Genomic DNA, 13,009 nt, shown 5'->3' with positions numbered 1-13,009 from the left:
GACGGATCGGACATAAATGAGACTTTGTTGGGACGAGCCAGGTCAGGCCGGGCTATATATGTGTACCTGTTTTAAGATTTGGTAACAGAGATATAAATTTTATAAAGAACACAAACACAAATATATTTTTTAAAAAACTTAAAACACACTTGTTGGTCTTAAAAGTGCATTTTTTGTATTTCTCCATGGGATCCAGGGAACTGGGCAAAGAAAGCGCTGGCTCTTTCCTTCCTTCCTCAGGGGGCTAGGAGGGGGAGCAGCCTCAGCCTATAGAAGGAAGAGAGGCTTGGCTCAGTAGCTCTGCTGTGCAACTGAAAGAGCCTGCAAAGCAAGCTATCCCTCCTTCCTCCCCAAGGGAGGAGCCTCAGCCAATGGAGAAAATAGAGACTTTGCTCTGTAGCTCCTGTACAATTTAGCAAGACTTGCAAAGCAAGCTGTTATGCAGAAGGAAACAAGAGAGAGGGAGGAGAAAGCAGATGACAGGCAATTGCTTGGGGGCCTGACAGAAGCCCTCCGGGGGCCTGATTCGGCCCCCGAGTCACATGTTTGACATCCCTGGGTTAGAGTGAAGAAAACTGACAGGGGAAAAGTCGATTCATTTGAAATGTGGTATTGACTGAGAGTTTTACAGCTATTCTGGACTGCCAAAAGGGACAAATAAGTGGGTTCTAGACCAGATCATGCCTGAATTCTCCCTAGAAGCTAAAATGACTCAGTTGAGGCTACTGTACTCTGGTCACATTACAAGAGGACAAGAGTCACCGGGAAAGGCGATAATGCTAAGCAAAGCAGAAAGCATTAGAAAAAGAGGAAGACCCAACAGAAGATGGATTGATTAAATCAAAGAATCCACAACCCTCAGTATGCAAGACCTGAGCAAGGCTGCTAAGAATAGGAAATTTTGGAGGTCACTAAACCAAGCGGACTGTTCCCTGGAAGGTCAGATGCTAAAGCTCAAATATGTTGGCTACCCAATGAGAAGGGAGCACTCCCTGGAGAAGACCCTGATGCTGGGAAAGACAGAAGGCAAAAGAAGAAGGGGACGGCAAAGATGAGACGGCTGGACAGCGTGACTGATGTAACTAACTCGAATTTGAGCAGACTGCAGAGGATGGTGGAAGACAGGAGGGCCTGGCATGACTTTGTCCATGGGGTCGCAAAGAGTCGGACTCGACTGTGCGACTGAACAACAACAACAACAAAATCAAGGGATCGTTGTTAAGTTGGAAGTGATACACACACAGTCAGGGTTCTAAATTCTCATCACACTCACTAAAAATGCAACACCTTCACACGATCATTAACAGTCGCATAAGCCAATGAGCTCTCTCAACAATATGAAATTCTACGGGTGGCCAACGGTAGCTCAAACTGAATACGCTACTGAGAAAACCCACAGCTTCTTCATTCTGTGAATTCACTACCACATTTCAAGCAGAATCCTTTAACATTGCTTAACTTGAAATTACCTAAACAGTAAGCATTCTAGAAAACCATACCATGAAAAATGGGTGTAGCAATGCCACGGAATTATTCTGTTCCTAAATGTATGCCTTCCCAAGAAGCTGTTAAAAATATAAACGTTTCAAGTGGAGTTTTGAGTCCATTTTTAAAAAGTCAATATGAGACTTCCTTCCCTGAAATAAATGTTTAAGACGAGGTGCAGATGGAAGGTCCAAACCCATTACAGTTAGCATTGCAGGGCCATGAAACTAAGCCACACAAACTCTAGAATCTGACTCCAAGAATAAACTCCATTATTGCTCAGTTATGCTTAAATATACTATTTGCACTTGCCGTCTTGGACATTACGACTTATCAGAAATTCAGAGTGAGAAAAACAAAAATGGATTAACAATACGCAAGTTTTAAAAACAAAACTACTAGGTACTAACCGCAAACTGACCCTTTAATTCATATTTGTCATTCCCTAACATAACAGGCAGTCAATGGTGTCCATGGCTAAAAATGCTTCCAAGGTAGACATTAAAAGTTACTTTAACCAGCCAGACAGCATTTCACAAGCAATTAAAGCCATAAGCAAGTATATTGATGAGCACATGAATAGTTTAAGAGATTAACTAACTTTTATAAGCTTCCAGTAACAGATTTGATATCACAGGCATACCATTCTCAATTACAATTCGGTAAGAGTGTTCTAAATATTAATACGGAACGGCATCCAAAATAAGCACTAATAAGGTTCAAAAAGAAATCGAAGAAGAAGAAGAAGAAGAAGAAGAAGAAGAAGAAGAAGAAGAAGAAGAAGAAGAAGATGATGATGATATTGGATTTATATCCCGCCCTCCACTCCGAAGAGTCTCAGAGCGGCTCACAATCTCCTTTATCTTCCCCCCCCACAACAGACACCCTGTGAGGTGGGTGGGGCTGGAGAGGGCTCTCTCAGCAGCTGCCATTTCAAGGACAACCTCTGCCAGAGCTGTGGCTGACCCAAGGCCATGCTAGCAGGTGCAAGTGGAGGAGTGGGGAATCAAACCCGGTTCTCCCAGATAAGAGTCCACACACTTAACCACTACACCAACATTCTGATAGTATCAGTACTTGGGAGTACTTAGGCCGGAAGTGAACTGGAAGTTCACTCAAGATCAAAATAAAAGAGAAGCAGACTAACAAACGACTGCAGCCCTAAACTTGTTTCTGTTTCTCAATGAATCCATTACAAGGTCAACTAGTAGGGTTGCCAAGTCCAATTAAAGAAATATCTGGGGACTTTGGGGGTGGAATCAGGAGACTTTGGGGGTGGAGCCAGGAGACGTTGGGGTGGAGTCAGAAACAATGTTGTGACAAGCATAACTGAACTCCAAAGGGAGTTCTGGCCATCACATTTAAAGGTACCACACCTTTTAAATGCCTTCCTTCCATTGGAAATAATGAAGGATAGGGGCACCTTCTTTGGGGACTCATAGAATTGGACCCCCCGGTCCAATCCTTTCAAGACTTGGAGGGTATTTTGGAGAGAGGGACTGGATGCTATGCTGCAAATTTGGTGCCTCTATCTCAAACAACAGCCCCTCCAGAACCTCAGATACCCGCAGATCAATTCTCCATTATACCCTATGGGAATCAGTCTGCATAGGGAACAATGGAGTGCCCAGCAGACATTTCCCTCCCTCCCCCTCCGCTTTCTGATGACCCTGCAGCGGGGGGAGGGCCTCCAAACTAGGGGATCCCCTGCCCCCACCTGGGGATTAAGGTAACCAAAAAGAGAAACGTGGAAAAATGGAGCAGGAAAAAGGTAAGGACCTCCGCGAATAACCAGCCTCGGAAAAAAAAATACAAAAATGGTAAATACATTTATAAAAAATATGTTATCAGCAAGAGGTGAAACTAATCGCAACTGAGGATGAAAGCCACACCCACACCACAGTTTCAAAAAGACGAATCGATGTCCGAAAATACAGTGGAGAAGTCCGGGTTCTGGAAGAGGTGAAATTTTCAAAAGAGTCCAAAACTCCAAGTCATCGTCACAATCACTTTGATGGGAATAATCCTGTGCAGACAGGCACACATACAACGCTACAGGGTTGTACTAAATTCCCCGTTTCACAACAGAGCTTCATCAAGCATCATAGAACCGTTATACCATAGTACCATTATACATTTTTCTAAAGAACAAAGCTTCAAAATTCTTAGCAGCGACAGTGATTCGTCTTTTCGAAACTGTGGCGTGGGTGTGGCTTTCATCCTCAGTTGCGATTAATTTCACCTCTTACGGATACGTATTTTTTTATAAAGTGTTTACCATTTTTGTATTATTATTTTTAGGCTGGTTATTCGCGGAAGTCCTTACCTTTTTCCTGCCCCACCTGGAGACTGGCAACCCTGTCAACTAGTGAAGATGCAAAGCGCACTCCTGAGCAAAATTATACCTTTCTACGTCCAACAAAGTCAATGGAGTTAGATGGGCGCAACTCTGCTGAGGCTTGCACTGGGGTGAGTGATAATTTGTGCCTGCCCGCAGAGTCAATGGTAAAACCATCCTTTAGCAAAAGAGGATGAACTTCTGAACCAGATTTGCCTTAATCTGATAAGAAAGCAACAAATTATGCAAGTGATGTTATGGAGAAAGAAAGTGAAACCCAGTGACCTCCAGAGGTGAAATTTAAATTCTGCTGAAAACAGATGAGCTGACAACCATGTCTGAGGCCTATCATACGCAGTTCTGTGGATGTGTTAACATTAGTGTATTAGCAGTTTCCATACCCTTTTCTCCTTAAACTTATACAAAAATAAGGAAGTGCCTTTTACATTGCTTTTAAACTACGTATTATTATTATCAAAATGGCATCTAGAGTTTTGGATTTGCTTTACCGTTTAAAAACCGCCCTCAGACTGCTTCGGAAGGGAGGGCGGGATATAAATCTAATAAATCAAATCAAACATGGGTGGCTTTCTTTTCTACTGATCAAATATTTCAGTTCAAGTATTTGTTGCTAGTGGGACAGAAAATTAACAAGATAGCTTCTCAGTGCTGTTTTATTAAACATAAAATAAATATGAACTTGCTAAATCAAACAATGCAGTTTAGAAGCACCAACAAATACTCCAGTTTTATTTTTCAAGAAAACCAACACCACTGGTTTTGATGCAACAAGGGCAACAACAAGCATTGGAAAGCACCTGGAACACAGCTACATGCATAATAGGGAGGGGCAGTAGCTCAGTGGTAGAGCATCTGCTTGGTAAGCAGAAGGTCCCAGGTTCAATCCCTGGCATCTCCAAAAAGGGTCCAGGCAAGTAGGCCTGAAAATCCTCAGCTTGAGACCCTGGAGAGCATGGGAGGGATGGTAGCTCAGTGGTAGAGCATCTGCTTGGGAAGCAGAAGGTCCCAGGTTCAATCCCTGGCATCTCCAAAAAAGGGTCCAGGCAAGTAGGTGTGAAAAACCTCAGCTTGAGACCCTGGAGAGCATGGGAGGGATGGTGGCTCAGTGGTAGAGCATCTGCTTGGTAAGCAGAAGATCCCAGGTTCAATCCCTGGCATCTCCAGCTAAAAAGGGTCCAGGCAAGTACGCGTGAAAAACCTCAGCTTGAGACCCTGGAGAGCAGAGGAGGGATGGTGGCTCAGTGGTAGAACATCTGCTTGGGAAGCAGAAGGTCCCAGGTTCAATCCCTGGCATCTCCAGCTAAAAAGGGTCCAGGCAAGTAGGCGTGAAAAACCTTAGCTTGAGACCCTGGAGAGCATGGGAGGGATGGTAGCTCAGTGGTAGAGCATCTGCTAGGTAAGCAGAAGGTCCGAGGTTCAGTCCCCAGCATCTCTAGCTAAAAAGGGTCCAGGCAAGTAGGCATGTAAATCCTCAGCTTGAGACTTTGGAGAGCATAGGAGGGATGGTGGCTCAGTGGTAGAGCATCTGCTTGGGAAGCAGAAGGTCCCAGGTTCAATCCCCGGCATCTCCAGCTAAAAAGGGTCCAGGCAAGTAGGCGTGGAGAACCTCCGCTTGAGACCCTGGAGAGCCGCTGCCAGTCTGAGAAGACAATACTGACTTTGATGGAACAAGGGTCTGATTCAGTATAAGGCAGCTTCATATGTTCATGTATGTTCAAACACTCGTACAAGGAAAAGGTGAAGGGATTGGATATTTTAAGACTACAGAAAAGAAGATTAAGGGAGAACAGTTTGACAGTTTTCAAAGAAAATTTAAAAGATGCTAGAAAAAAAGAAACTTAGGCTAAGCAGCAAGGATCTTAAATCAAAAGTTGATGGATTTGAGCCTTAGGAATAACTTCCCGTAAGAACAATAGTTAAAGAAGCTACATAACACAGGAGACAGATGTTATCGCAGCAGACATGTCCCAAGCTCACATTTTCTAGGGGGCCCTAGAGGATCAGCAGCAGCAGCAGATCACAGATTTATACCCCACCCTTCTCTCTGAATCAGAGTCTCAGAGCGGCTTACAATCTCTTTTATCTTCTTCCCCCAGAACAGACACCCTGTGAGGTGGGTGGGGCTGGGAGGGCTCTCACAGCAGCTGCCCTTTCAAGGACAGAGAGCGGCCTACAGTCTCCTTTCCCTTCCTCCCCCGCAAGAGACACCCTGTGAGGGGGGTGGGGCTGGAGGGCTCTCACAGCAGCTGCCCTTTCAAGGACAACCTCTGCCAGAGCTATGGCTGACCCAAGGCCATCCCAGCAGGTGCAAGTGGAGGGGCGGGGAATCAAACCCGGTTCTCCCAGATAAGAGTCCGCGCACTTCACCACTACACCAAATTAAGCAGGGGAGAAGCATGTTTAAACCCTTCCCAGTAATTGGTGGCAGAAAGTACCATCAAGTTGCAGCCAACTTATGGCAACCTCATAGAGTTTCAGAGACCAACGGAGATGGCTTGCCATTGCCGGCATCTGTACAGAAACCCTGGACTTCTCTTAGTAGTCTCCCATCGCAGTGCTAACTGGGGCTGTCCAGGGCTTTTTTTGTAGCAGGAACTCCTTTGCATATTAGACCACACACACCCTGATGTAGCCAATTCTCCTGGAGCTTACAGAGAGCCAGCTTAGCCTAGTGGTAAAGTACATGGACTCTTATCTGGGAGAAGAGGTTTGATTCCCCACTCCTCCACTTGCACCTGCTGCAATGGCCTTGGGTCAGCCGTAGCTCTGGCAGAGGTTGTCGTTGAAAGGGCAGCTGCTGTGAGAGCTCTCTCAGCCTCACTTACCTCACAGGGTGTCTGTTGCGGGGGAGGAAGGGAAAGGAGATTGTAGGCCGCTCTCTGTCCTTGAAAGGGCAGCTGCTGGGAGAGCCCTCTGCAGCCCCACCCACCTCACAGGGTGTCTGTTGTGGGGGGGAAGGGAAAGGAGATTGTAGGCCGCTCTCTGTCCTTGAAAGGGCAGCTGCTGTGAGAGCCCTCTCCAGCCCCACCCACCTCACAGGGTGTCTGTTGTGGAGGGGGGGAAGGGAAAGGAGATTGTGAGCTGCTCTGAGACTTCGGAGTGGAGGCCGGAATATAAATCCAATATCTTCATCTACCTCACAGGGTGTCTGTTGCGGGGGGGGGGGGGGGAGGAAGGGAAAGGAGATTGTAGGCCGCACTCTGTCCTTGAAAGGGCAGCTGCTGGGAGAGCCCTCTCCAACCCCACCCACCTCACAGGGTGTCTGTTGTGGGGGAAGAAGGGAAAGGAGATTGTGAGCTGCTCTGAGACTCTTCGGAGTGGAGGGCAGGATATAAATCCAATGTCGTCATCGTCTTCTTCTCTTGGAAGATTGGCTACATCAGGGATGTGTGGCCTAATATGCAAAGAAGTTCCTGCTACCTGCTCACCTTGTGAGATCTGACAAGACTGAGCTACCGCGGGCCATGGCAGACAAACAGGTGGTTTGCCATAGCCTGCCACTGTTCAGCAATCTTGGACTTCCTTTGCGGTCTCCCATCCAAATACTAACCAAGGATGACCCAGCTTAGCTTCCAAGATCTGATGGGACCAGTCTAGCCCGGATCATCCAGTTCAGGGCTCCCACCTGATTTGGCCCATGCAAATTCCCCCTCATAGGCAGCTCTCTTTCACCCTGCAAGGATCCATAAATCAGCACTGTGGGGAAAACAGTCTTGCCACACTCGGCTCTCCCTCAAGCAGGCAAGTTGCGACATGCCCTTCCTTATAGATTTCGAGAAACAGCCAAAATATTTTTAGGCCGACACGTGTATCCACAGCAGAGAACAACAGCAGAGAACAACAGCAAGCACCTCCCATGGCACCTACAAATTAAAATCTGGCAGCGGAATGTGCATACAGCTGTTCACGCATCCCATTTTGACCTGCACATACCAAAACCAGCAGGCAATTCCTGTAGGCTAAGATAAAGGGGACTTTGTTATGCCATGTACAAAGTCCCAAGTTCAACCTTAGGCCTCTGTAGTTAAAGGATCAGGTGGCAGGTGCTGGAAAAGACCATTTTAAGCTCGAGATCCTGGAGAGGTCCTGTCAAGCACGGAGTCAGATGAAGGGAGGGGTAGAGCACCCGCTTGGCATGTAGAAGCTCCCAAGGTTCAGTCTCCAGCATCTCCGGCTGTGATGTGAAAGACATATGGACATATGAAGCTGCCTTATACTGAATCAGACTTTCGGTCCATCAAAGTCAGTATTGTCTACTCAGACTGGCAGCGGCTCTCCAGGGTCTCAAGCTGAGGTTTTTCAAGCCTACTTGCGTGGACCCTTTTTAGTTGGAGATGCCGGGGATTGAACCTGGGACCTTCTGGTTACCTAGCAGATGCTCTGCCACTGAGCCACTGTCCCTCCCCTGCTCTCCAGGGTGTCAAGCTGAGGTTCTTCACACCTACTTGCCTGGACCCTTTTTAGTTGGAGATGCCGGCGATTGAACCTGGGACCTTCTGCTTCCCAAGCAGATGCTCTACCACTGAGCCACAGCCCCTCCCCTGCTCTCCAGGGTCTCAAGCTGAGGTTTTTCACGCCTACTTGCCTGGAGCCTTTTTAGTTGGAGATGCCAGAGACTGAACCTGGGACCTTCTGCTTCCCAAGCAGATGCTCTACCCCTGAGCCACCGTCCCTCCCCTGCTCTCCAGGGTCTCAAGCTGAGGATTTTCATGCCTCCTTGCCTGGACCCTTTTGAGTTGGAGATGCCAGGGATTGAACCTGGGACCTTCTGCTTCCCAAGCAGATGCTCTACCACTGAGCCACCATCCCCCCAAGACCACTGCCTGAGACCCTGGAGAGGTGCTGCCAGTCTAAGTAGGCATCGCTGATCTTGATGGACCAATGGTCTGATTCAGTAGAAGGCGGCTTCGTGTGTTCATGCAGTACTGGTCCGCCTCAGAAAACAGCAGCACAATATTTATCTAGATGCATTCGCCTAGAACAGGGGTGGCCAAAGAGTCACATAGAATAAACATCAGATATTTGAGAGCTGCAAGACAGGAAGGCAGGTAAATAGGTGGAAGGGAGGGAGAGGGGAAAAATAGCAACTAACTTTAAACACATTCTCCAAGCGAGCTGGTGGGAGGAGAAGGCTTGGAGAGCCACACGATATGTTTGGCCACCCCTGACCTAGAAGCTCTAAGCATGACTAGCACTAATTATTTCAGCCAGCTGCAGCATTTTCCCTCAGTTCTTTCTGCCAACTTTCACACTCCTTCAGCCAACCTTCACGGAGAGCCAGTTTGGTGTAGTGGTTAAGTGTGCGGACTCTTGTCTGGGAGAACCGGGTTTGATTCCCCACTCCTCCACTTGCACCTGCTGGCATGGCCTTGGGTCAGCCATAGCTCTAATAGAGAGCCAGTTTGGTGTAGTGGTTAAGTGCGCAGACTCTTATCTGGGAGAACTGGGTTTGATTCCCCACTCCTCCACTTGCACCTGCTGGAATGGCCTTGGGTCAACCATAGCTCTCTTATCTGGGAGAACCGGGTTTGATTCCCCACTCCTCCACTTGCACCTGCTAGCATGTCCTTGGGTCAGCCATAGCTCTGGCAGAGGTTGTCCTTGAAAGCGCAGCTTGCTGGGAGAGCCCTCTCCAGTCCCACCCACCTCACAGGGTGTCTGTTGTGGGGGAGGAAGGGAAAGGAGATTGTGAGCCGCTCTGAGACTCTTCGGAATGGAGGGTGGGATATAAATGCAATATCATCATCTTCTTCTTTGTCGTAGCTCTGACAGGGTAGTAGAGCTGAAGATGAAGATATTGGATTTATATCCTGCCCTTCACTCTGAATCCGAGTCTCAGAGCGGCCTACAATCTCCTTTACTTTCCTGTCCCACAACAGACACCCTGTGAGGTGGGTGGGGCTGAGAGAGCTCTCCCAAAAGCTGCTCTTTCAAGGACAGCTCCGAGAGAGCTACGGCTGACCCGGGGCCATTCCAGCAGCTGCGAGTGGAGGAGTGGGGAATCGAACCCGGTTCTCCCAGATAAGAGTCTGTGCATTTAACCACTACACCAACCTGAGAGGAAGAGGGCACAGACATGTGATTCCCAAAAGCAGAGATTCCCCAGCAACCTTATCATCTGCCTTCAGATCATTTCCACAAGGCCCAATCCTCCTGGCATCACAAGATCTAAAAAACTTGATGATGGTGATGTAACTCAGCTATCGGGAAGCAAGCGGTTCAGAGAGCACGTGCTATCTGACTGGGCAAAACCCTTATACAACTTCTGGCTTTTGTACAGATGCTAACTTAAGCAACGGCAGCAATGCACTGCTAATGGCGATTTGACCTAGCCTTGTTGAGGGAATCTTCCTTGCTCCCATCTCCAAACTTCTAAATATGGTAGCACTTCCCTCGTGTATTAGCTTAAAGTCTTGCTCTGTAGTGGCCACTACTATGTCCTTCTCAAGCGTCAACCCTCGCTGCAAAAATGGAAAGAGAAGAAGACGAAGAAGAAGAAGAAGACGAAGATGAAGACGAAGAAGAAGACGAAGAAGAAGAAGAAGAAGAAGAAGAAGAAGAAGAAGAAGAAGAAGAAGAAGAAGAAGAAGAAGATATTGGATTTATATCCTGCCCTCCACTCCGAAGAGTCTCAGAGCGGCTCACAATCTCCTTTCCCTTCCTCCCCCACAACAGACACCCTGTGAGGTAGATGAAGATATTGGATTTATATCCCGCACTCCACTCCGAAGAGTCTCAGAGTGGATCACAATCTCCTTTCCCTTCCCCTCCCCCACAACAGACACCCTGTGAGGTGGGGGCGGCTGGAGAGGGCTCTCACAGCAGCTGCCCTTTCAAGGACAACCTCTGCCAGAGCTAAGGAGAAGAAGATATTGGATTTATATCCCACGCTATACTCTGAATCTCAGAGTCTCTGAGCAGTCACAATCTCCTTTATCTTCCTCCCCCACAACAGACATCCTGTGAGGAGGGTGGGGCTGGAGAGGGCTCTCACAGCAGCTGCCCTTTCAAGGACAGAGAGCGGCCTACAATCTCCTCTCCCTTCCTCCCCCACAACAGACACCCTGTGAGGTGCGTGGGGCTGGAGAGGGCTCTCACAGCAGCTGCCCTTTCAAGGACACAGAGCAGCCTACAATCTCCTTTCCCTTCCTCCCCCACAACAGACACCCTGTGAGGTGGGTGGGGCTGGAGAGGGCTCCCACAGCAGCTGCCCTTTCAAGGACAACCTCTGCCAGAGCTATGGCTGACCCAAGGCCATTCCAGCAGGTGCAAGCGGAGGAGTGGGGAATCGAACCCGGTTCTCCCACATAAGAGTCCGCACACTTCACCACTACGCCAAACTGGCTCTCCTGAAAGTCTGATGGCTCCCCAATATTGTGAAAGTTTATCTTCCTTGTTCAAATAGTAACACCAGGCTCTAGTTTTCTTCAGCACTAGCACCTATCACGCGTGAGTGGTCAGCTTACACTCATCACACTAAATATAACAAAACACAGGAAACATCCGAAACAATTTTTTGCAGCCACAAAGGCAGGAAATAGGCACGGCCTGTTTTCCAGAATTTCATTCACCCACAGATATCCTACAACTCAGGAGTAAGGAAGTTCAAGCCATTGTGAGATATACTCCCAAACAACAAGAGAACAGGAAATGATGTTTAGAAGACTCCTTAACTTTATATTTTCTCGCAGAACTATAATGAAAAGGTAGGTTGCGGTGAAAAGAGTCCAGAATACTTAAGGATCTGAGTATCGTGGACAGGGTCAATCTTATTGCACAACTGATACGCGTTACTAGCAGCTTACCCGTGTAGTCAAAACTTTGCCTCTGTTATCTGAAGCTATTTCGAAACTTGTCTGGTTGTGCACAAGATGAGCAGAAACAAAAATAAAAATGTCCACTCCCGGTTCTTCAAAGACCAAAAGATCCCTCCAACTGATTGTGAAGGGCAAATTAGACCAGCTGCTAAGGCGTTGGTGTATTGCAGTGGGCATGTCAAGCGTATTTAAGAGTCACAGGGTAAGGAAGAGGTGGAACTCGAGCTGTCAAGTTGCATTCTTGAACAAACATCTGATGACAAAAAAGACAGAAACCTCAAAGCGATTACTAGGGGTCACGGCTCAGTGATGGAACACTTGCCCCGCACGCTGAAGGTCCCAGATTCTCCAGTTTATAAGGGAAGAAGACTGCAGATTTATACCCTGCTCTTCTCTCTGAATCAGAGACTCAGAGCGGCTTACAATCTCTTTTACCTTCCTCCCCCACAACAGACACCCTGTGAGGTGGGTAGGGCTGAGAGAGCTCTCCCAGAAGCTGCCCTTTCAAGCACAACCTCTGCCAGAGCTATGGCTGACCCAAGGCCATTCCAGCAGGTGCAAGTGGAGGAGCGGGGAATCAAACCCTGTTCTCCCAGAAGACTGCAGATTTATACCCCGCCCTTCTCTCTGAATCAGAGACTCAGAGCGGCTTACAATCTCTTTTATCTTCTCCCCCAACAACAGACACCCTGTGAGGTGGGTGGGGCTGAGAGAGCTCTGACAGAAGTTGCCCTTTCAAGGACAGAGACTCAGAGCGGCTTACAATCTCCTTTCCCTTCCTCCCCCACAACAGACACCCTGTGAGGTGGGTGGGGCTGGAGAGGGCTCTCCCAGCAGCTGCCCTTTCAAAGACAACCTCTGCCAGAGCTATGGCTAACCCAAGGCCATTCCAGCAGCTGCAAGTAGAGGAGTGGGGAATCAAACACGGTTCTCCCAGATAAGAGTCCACACACTTAACCACTACACCAAACTGGGACAGGTAGTAGGCAATGTGAAAGACAGCTACCTCTTAGCAGGTTACCAGAATCACAGTCCATGGAACCGGACACCAGGGAATGCAGGCACAATACAAGCCTGGCGGGGAAGCAATATTAGGGAGTAAAGACTGTATTGACTCAATTGGAGTGAGTACCATAGAAACATGGGAAAATACTGGAAAACAGGGCCTTTTTTGTAGAGACAGCCCAGCAGGAACTCATTTTCATATTAAGCCACACCCCCAGACATCACCATTGTTTAGCATAGAGCTTTTAAAAGAAAAGGCCCGGCAGGAACTCATTTGCATATTAGGCCACACCCCCTGATGCCAAGCTAGCCGGAACTGCATTTCTGTGCGTTCCTGCTTTAA

General features: G+C 47.9%; 1 protein-coding gene and 1 non-coding gene across 3 annotated transcripts in view; both read right to left on the bottom strand.

Annotated features, from left to right (window-relative positions):
- Positions 1–13,009, bottom strand: part of DNAJC5 (DnaJ heat shock protein family (Hsp40) member C5) — a 188,003-nt gene that overhangs the window by 165,432 nt on the left and 9,562 nt on the right. The window lies entirely within an intron of this gene.
- On the bottom strand, positions 8,582–8,654 carry TRNAP-GGG (transfer RNA proline (anticodon GGG)). The gene has a single exon. It is a non-coding gene; the product is annotated as a tRNA-Pro (tRNA).

The sequence above is a fragment of the Heteronotia binoei genome, chromosome 2 (assembly GCF_032191835.1).
Source record: "Heteronotia binoei isolate CCM8104 ecotype False Entrance Well chromosome 2, APGP_CSIRO_Hbin_v1, whole genome shotgun sequence".
Classification (NCBI taxonomy): domain Eukaryota; kingdom Metazoa; phylum Chordata; class Lepidosauria; order Squamata; family Gekkonidae; genus Heteronotia; species Heteronotia binoei.
This window is presented reverse-complemented; position numbering and strand designations above follow the sequence as displayed.